The sequence below is a fragment of the Lactuca serriola genome, chromosome 4 (genome assembly GCF_051521515.1).
Source record: "Lactuca serriola cultivar US96UC23 chromosome 4, Lser_US96UC23_V15, whole genome shotgun sequence".
In the NCBI taxonomy this organism is placed as follows: domain Eukaryota; kingdom Viridiplantae; phylum Streptophyta; class Magnoliopsida; order Asterales; family Asteraceae; genus Lactuca; species Lactuca serriola.
This window is the reverse complement of record NC_136411.1, coordinates 396,999,079-397,007,428: the sequence shown is the minus strand read 5'-3', so window position 1 is coordinate 397,007,428 and position 8,350 is coordinate 396,999,079. Positions and strand designations below refer to the sequence as shown.

General features: G+C 41.3%; 1 non-coding gene across 1 annotated transcript; it reads right to left on the bottom strand.

Annotated features, from left to right (window-relative positions):
- Nucleotides 1-4,025: 4,025 nt before the first annotated feature.
- LOC145103443 (small nucleolar RNA R71) lies at nucleotides 4,026-4,132 on the bottom strand. The gene has a single exon (XR_013706536.1). It is a non-coding gene; the product is annotated as a small nucleolar RNA R71 (small nucleolar RNA).
- Between the last annotated feature and the right edge of the window lie 4,218 nt (nucleotides 4,133-8,350).

The window sequence follows — 8,350 nt, the reverse complement described above, 5'->3', positions numbered from 1 at the left end:
CTCATCCACTGATCTCCTACTTACGGCATCAAACACAGATACATTAATGAATTCCTTCAAAATCTCATAACTAATCTTCATTTCACACAACACGTAACTCCGGAATATTCCAACTCTCAAATGAATCACGGAAAAATCGGCAAAGACTCAGAGCACGTTGACGAACATCTAAAACTCCCTCCTCTATTGCTCGAAATCCCATGCAAGAATACCCATACCGAATCGAAAATTGGTTGCCCAATCAACTCCCACCCTTCCCAAAGTGCATATAACAACCCATACACTAAACCAGAAATTCTCAACCATGGAAACTATCCTTACAAGCCACCACACGGTCTTCGACCGACGCCCCCCCTACCATGGAGACACTCATCCTTTCCTTAACACATACAACATGCATTATCTCTCTCTGAACCTCGCCTCGACCACCAATAACCTTGGTCTCATGCTTCCGTACCGTAAGTCACTATATCCAGTCCTTTAAACGCTCTTGGACAAATCTCTGATACTCTCAATAAAATACCCGATTCTCCTCCACTTAAGGTTCGAACTATCACCATTTGGCACACCAATAATATACTCCACAGGCTGCTTCACCAGGTACATCCCACTTACTCTTGGAAAGTACCACATAACACTCAGTGATCTTCCTGATAGAGACCAAGCAACTACAAACATCCCAAATCTCATATAAAATCCTCGAAAAACTTCCCAACATGTTATCCAAAATCTCACACTGATGCACTACCAGACATCTCAACTGTCTCGTAGTAGCCATGACTCACAGTCTGAAAATAATGTACTATCACACTCCTCATCTTCGACTCCCCAACCAATGTCCCATTATGAGAATTATCATGAGAGCAGAGAACTCACCCCCACACTCGATATCCATCATAGAAATGAGAGCCACCGCCCCAAAATACTCCTCTTGATCACCGACACTGCTGCCAACATATGCCCTACTATACTCAAATAGGGTATATCCTTGTCCTTGACCATCTCAGTTCCTAGTGATGACCCTCTCATGCTATAATATCACCTTGCGGCAGACATACTGCCCAGATACTCTGGTGAAATATCGCAACCACTGCTACCCCACAGGGTTTACCTCCAAGCTCGGAAACCGGAAGCTCAATAGCTCTTCTGCTCCTCACAGGAAACTGAAATAGCACAACTCTGGTCACAGAAAGTGACATCTCCACTATCGGCCGATTGCTCAACTCAGACCGTAGTCCTCCATAAAGCACCATCTCTACTCATCCCCAAGTCTTGCGACTCCAACTTACATCTCACCAAAAATCTCTCGGAAACTAACTCGATTTCCCTCTCAAGGTGTGCTCTATTGAAACTTGAATAACTATAAAAATAAAAGCACTAACCGCCACGAGTCATGGTACTCAAACCATGTGGCCACCTCTCGATCTGCTATGAATCATGGTACCCAAACCATGTTATCTCCTCTTAATCTGCTACGATTCATAGTACTCGAACCATTATTTCTCTTCTCAATCCGCTACATAGAGCTTATGGAATTCTCCCTGTTTCAAGTACAGGTCCTCTGTTTTCAGTAGTACAAGCCCATACTACCTGCCACATCTACCCATAATTTCCACATTGATTGTCCCAGATTTCCTAAGTAACTGCTCAACCTTCTCGATCACCAATCCCGTTAAACCTGGTCGCTCCCCAGAGAATACTCTCTTTTATCAACGCACTCAGTTGACTATGGTCACTCCCTAGGCTCTTCCTAGGTTCTCTCACTCTCTGCCATCAGCTGCTGAAGAACTCCTTATGATGCTGATATTGCCATATTTATACCTATTTTTAGGCAATATTTAAGTACATTTTTATTAATAAGTTGATAATATGTTTAGAATAATGGTACTTATGACTTTAAATTGTTATTTTCAGTCAATTAAAAGGATTTTCAAAGAGAGGGACCAAAAGTGACAATATGTAGAACATGGGAGACTTGAAAGACAAGAAAAGAATAAATCCACGATAGATACTGAATTCACGACGTGGCGAAGTCGGCCACGACGTGGCATGAGGGTTCTAGAAGATAAACATCGCGATTCGGAGGATTCCTTGTATGGTACGGATAGCTTGAAGCCCACGACGTGGCGTGGGTTTTTGGAGATTATTTAAGTGCTCCTGATTATTACGAAATGAAGAACCTTTTTGACTGAAGGAAAGAGTTCCAGGAGACGATTCAGAGCGAAAGAAGGATTCTGGAAGAAGGTTTTCAACACCAAAAAGAATAAAGGTTTATGTTTTAGTTAATTAAGAACATGTCTTTTATTACTTTAAGTTGTGTTGGTTTATTAGTTGCTAGGATAAGCAGCTGAATCTAGCTACTCTTGTTTAGCTAGATGAAGTTTCAAACTTTTGAATAGTTCAATGTTTATGGATTAAGTTTAGTTGGTAAAAATTGTTTGTGTTTGATTTGTATTACATAACATGCTATTGTTTGTTTCTCTAATTGCTTGATTGCATGTTCTGTGTAGCTTAGTGACCATTAACTGCATGAACTTGTTTACCTAATGATTTAGTGAACATTGACTTGTTAGAGCTAGGATTGACCAATCTTAGTTAGTAATTAGAGTAAATAAGCTTAGCTGTGCTAGAGAACGTGTATTGTGACCATAATCTTGTTTATATTACAAACCTTACATAGCATATTTACATTCATAATTAGTTATGTGTTTAATTATGTGTGAACATACATGGTTTGACATGAATTAGTTAATTATTGGTAAAGTTAGAACTAAATTACTAATATAACCAAAAACCAACTTAATAATCCGTAATCATTAGCTAGCTATAAGGAAGAAGTGGATTCAAACTAAACAAGAGTGTGTTTTTACTTATTGAATTTGATTTAAGTTCATCTGATCTTGTAAAATCAGATAAAACCCCTTTTAAACTTGTTAACAATTAGGTTAATTTAATAGTAAGTAAATTAATTAGAACACCGTTCCCTGTGATCGACACCCGACTTACCCAAACTATACTGTAATCTGACTAGGTACACTGCCTATAAGTGCATAGTTAGTTAAATTTTTTAGGTTATAAATATTAAATTTCGTGAGTACTTTTGTGCATATCAAGTTTTTGGCGCCATTGTCGGGGAACGGCTTAGTTTTAGCTTATTTATTTGCATTAAATTAATCGATCCTTCTTGTGGGGTAAAAACCACAAAAAGTTAATTTTTCAGCAAAATAAAATTTTTCTGTTAGTCACAGAGTCCATGACGTGGCCAGATACCTGCCACGACGTGGACTATTAAAAAACTAAATTTTTAGTTGATAGTTAGTTTTTCTTATTTTAGTTCAGTTTTACGTTTTTAGTTTAGCAAGTTGCAGGAGTTCATGACCAGAAGCTCAAACACACACTTGGTGCCACCACTTGAAGATCCCGAGTCTGCACTTTACAAGAAAAAGACGCCCTTACAAGAATTGAAGTCGGCTTTTTCTAGGAAGTTGGGAAAGAAGACAGGAGAGTCAAGTTCATCCACGAGGCACAAGAGCAATCTTGAGCATTTGGATCATACGCCCGTCCAAACCGAGTCCGAAAGCGATACCGAGCTGGAATTTGAAGAGCACACGAGCGAACCCGAGAACGAGCCAAGGAACAAGATGGCAGCAATTAAAGAAATGTCCATGGGAGCTTACAAGAAGCGGATCCGAGAAGATGTGGGTCCCGGTTTAGTCCAACCCGCAATACCTGTCACTGCCACATTCGAGCTGAAGGGGCACATATTGACTGCACTAAAGGACATCCCATTTTTCGGGAAAGATCATGAGGATGCTTTTAAGCATCTAGATGAAGTCAACGACATTGCGGATTACTTCAATGTCCGAAATGTCAACAGAAACACAGTCTTGCTTAGAATGCTTCCCATCACTTTCAAAGGAGCTGCTAAGGAGTGGTTAAAAGCACTCCCACCGGGTACAATTACCACTTGGGCTCAAATGCCTGAGCAATTCCTGGACCAGTTTTGTCCGCCATGCAAGATAGCCAAACTCAAGAAGGTAATAGCCAACTTTGAGCAACAGCCAGGGGAGTCATTATACGAAGCATGGGAGCGGTACAAGGGCTTGCTCAGAAATTGCCATCAGCATGATCTAAATGTGCAGCAAGAGATGTCAATCTTTTATGATGGGGTCAACGTTATGAAAAGACAACTCCTTGATTCTCAAGGACCTTTGACAAAGAAAAACCCAAGGGAGGTCAAGGAGCTAATTGAAGAATTCGCGAAGCACTCTCGCGAATACCACAACCCTAGGCAAGATGGAATCAAAGGCGGTGGAGGGGCCCAAACTGAAGAAATAGCAGCTGTCATGGCCATGCTGAATAATATGGATCAAAGGATAACACAAATGGACCAGCCGATACATGCCATAAGAGTGGGTTGCGAGAGATGTAGTGGTCCACACTTAACCAAGGACTGCAATGTAGATGAGTTTGGGAACAGAAAATCTCAAGTGTGCTACTCTAGTGGGGATAAGTTTGATGAGGACTGGAGGAAACCGAAGAAGGAGTGGTTGCCATATGAAGAGTATAAGAAGCAAAAAGAAGAGAAGTATAGGCAAACAGGTCGAGGCTTTTATCAAAAGGAGCAGCCACCAGCCGAGAAGAAACCCGATCTACAGACCATTTTGATGAAATTTATGGAAGCTTCGGAAAAGAGACACGATGCCACTGATTCTGCTATTATGGAACAACAAACTCTGATAAAGAATCAGCAAGCCTCCATCCATAACCTTGAAGTACAATTTGGTCAACTAGCCACTCTGGTTCATGAAAAATTGTCCCCGAAGAATCCCAAAGTAAATACCCAATCTCACGTAATGGCCATCGATACTAAAGAAGATGCAATCTTTGAGTTCCTGGAGGCATTGGAAGAAGAACCACAGCAGCCCGATCCAAAACCCAAGAAGTAAAAGTTCGAAAGTGAAAAAGTTGCTGAAACAACTTCGCTACAACGTGGCACTCCTCTGGCCACGACGTAGCGCATGTCTGACCAAAAATTCTTTGAGCCCATTCCAGTTTATCAGCCACCTTTTGCATTCCCAACCCGAGCTGCACTTAGTCTACTGGAGAAGGAGCATTTAGAGTTTGTAAAGCATGTGAAGGGGATCCTGATTAATACTCCGTTTGTCGAGTCCTTATCCAAAACTCCGGAGAATCAGAAATTACTGCAAGATTTGATAGACACTCGAAGGCAACTAAAGAAGCAGTCAAAGGTGGTTCTAAGTGAACAAACCTCAAAAGCCGTGTTGGGAGCGACACCAGAAAATATGGGGGATCTTGGACGCCTCACTCTTCCGTGTGAGTTTGGTAATAAAATGAAGGTTAATGCTTTAGCCGATTCTGGGGCAAGCATTAACTTGATGCCATTTTCATTTTATCAAAAATTGGAGATTCAGAAGATGAAGGCTACAAAAATGAAGATTCACATCGCGAATCGTTCGGTGACACAACCCCGAGGCATCGTGGAGGATATTTTGGTGAAAATTGGAAAAATTTTTGTTCCAATAGACTTTGTAGTTTTGGATATGAAGGAAGATCCCGATGTTCCAATAATCCTTGGTCGTCCATTGCTTAACACTGCTGGAGCTCTGGTTGATATTCGTGAGTCTAAGCTCACTTTGAGGGTTGGATATGAACAAGAAGTTTTTGGCATACAAGATGACTTCTAAGAGGATCATGTTCAAGAAGAGGTGTTCACAATTAATGAATACAATGAACTAGGAGAACTGGAAAAGCTTATGGAAGAAGAGATCAAGGCAGTTCATCAAGTCAAAAGAACAAAACCGAGGGCATTTGTTCCATATTTGATTGAAGTCATAGCTTACAAGAGCCCGCCTTCTTGGGTGAGCAAAGAGGATGAGGAAATGACAAGTGATGAAGAGGAGGTCACTTCAAGAGTGACAAAGCCAGTAGTGAAAGAGGAGGAGGATGTTATGGAGTGCAAGGAACAAACCAAGGGCACAAAACGCAAGCTTGAAGAAGTGGGAAAAGCTAAAAAGGAGAATTCAAAGAAGGCGTATAAAAGGCGAGTTCAAGCTTACAAGAGGCGATTCAAGGAACAAAAGATATTGGTGGTGGACTCTTCAGAAGATTCAACGTAGAAGGCACGGAGTCCAGCTCAAGACTCCAAGAAAAAGAAGCACTTCTCGGGAGGCAACCCTAGCTTGGTTTGCATTTTCTTTTCTTTTAAATTTTTTTTAGTTTTTAATTAGGAAAGATAACAACTCATCATCTAATAACTGATACTTAGTAAAGCATTAGCTGTGGGAACTTTAATTAATGAATGAGATGCAAAGTAGTTAGTTAAAATGTACGATTTTATAAAATTTTCCAATCAGGCAATTGCCACGTCGTGGACTGATGCAGCCACGTCGTGGTAAAAATGAGAACACGGGACCAGAGCACAGTTTTAAAGTCCACGACGTGGGCATAGCTAGCCATGACGTGGCCTTTAAAAAGTCACGGTGGGAACAATTCCTTAAAACCCTTTGACCAACATCCCCATTCCCCATTTGATATTGCCGCACGAACGGGAACAAAAAAACCCCACAGCCAATTTCTTAATCTACTTCCAATTTCCTTGCAAGTTCTTGTCAATTAACTCTACTTTGTATGTGTTATATTCATTAATTGTGGTTAGTTCTTACAATTTTAGATTTTCATGGTTAGGGTTTATTTGATTCACGAAATTGGTTGAAACTAGTTGTTAATTCTTGGTTGCATGTCCCTTAAATGTCCATAGGAACAAACCCCAAGCACTAATTTTGGTAGAAATTTCGTACAAAATGACCGATCTATAACCAGGGTCCGACTGCGGTCCACGACATGGCGTAGCCTGGCCACGTCGTGAATTCTGGCAGACAGATTAATTTGTTTTAATATTTTGGATGTTTGTTGCTTTGGTTTGATTTTGTATGCAAAAATGGGACCACAAAGAGCTATTCCACAGGAGGAAAACCCGATTGATGTAGCAAGTATACATCCCTTATATCAGTTTCCTCAAAACATTCCCCGACCATTGTTAACTACTTACGAGAATCGGCTGGGATGGATGTACAATAGGGAATTTGCGATAGCCCCAATTATCGATTGGGGATGGCTTGGTGGTGTGGGAATGGTCGCTGAGTTGGGACGCTATTGGTCGAAAACATACGAAGGAGATCAATTTTCTTTCACTTGTAACGGGTGGAGGAATTTGTTTGCCATCCAAGAACCCGTATACCGAGAATTATCGGTGGAGTTTTTCTCTACCGTATGCTTCGAGGAACGCACTATTGATTTTACCTACAATCGGGCACTTGTGTTTCGTTTTTCATACCGTTCTTGCTTGGATGCATTCGGGATTTTAATCCCGGTGTTATGGATGTTCAGTTCTGGAGGGGAATTTCTAGCCATGAGTACAATACTCGTGACTCGAGTGAGTCACAAATTCGGAATCCTGTTTTCCGATTTTTACATCGCCTGATCACCTTTTCAATAAATCACAAGCATCATGGTGATAATGTCCCCATTCAGAATTTGTTTTATTTATGAACTCTTATTACCCCGGGAGTTTGCTATGATTTACCGTATATGTTGGCGAGGTTCATGGGGAAGAAAGCGGCCAATTCTAGGCCCGGGAGTCCGATTACGGGGGGGCATTTGGTTACTCGTCTTGCTAGGTCATATCATATTTTAACCCATGACTTTGTGAGGAATCTTACTCGATTCCCAGACACAGATTTGACTATTCAAGTCTTGGGAGTTATGCGGGCAGTGGTGAATGTCGGGGGTCGTTTTGTTATACCGCCGATAGATGACGAGCAAGAGGAGGCGCAGCCAGGGCAGCAACCACCAGCCAGACTGCGGCGTCGGAATGTGCGAGCTAGAGGTGAGGTCGAGAGAGAGCGTGCTACTTCACAGTATATACAAGGAGTGCCCACTGACCCGTTTCAGAGTCGGGTGGGAACTTATTTGGATAATCTCCGGGGGCATGCCATTTATCATACCCAGCTTACTGAGGGTATTTATTCGTATTTGGGTGTGACCCGACCACCTTCTATGCCACCACAGTATCCATATTTTCCGACATGGGAGGAGCTATGGCGTCCGTAGAATGACAGGGCAGGACCAAGTGGAGCGCAGGACCAAGGAGATGATGATTGATTTTATTTCCTTTTCTTTTTATTTTGTTTTGTTTTAAGTAGTTTTTTTATTGTTTCAATTTGGTTTGTAATGTAAAACTTTCTTGAACTATGATGTTACTCTTTTATTTCTTTTGGGTTGTTCCATTTTTCATATTAGCATTGGAATTCTAAGGAGCATATAAGGT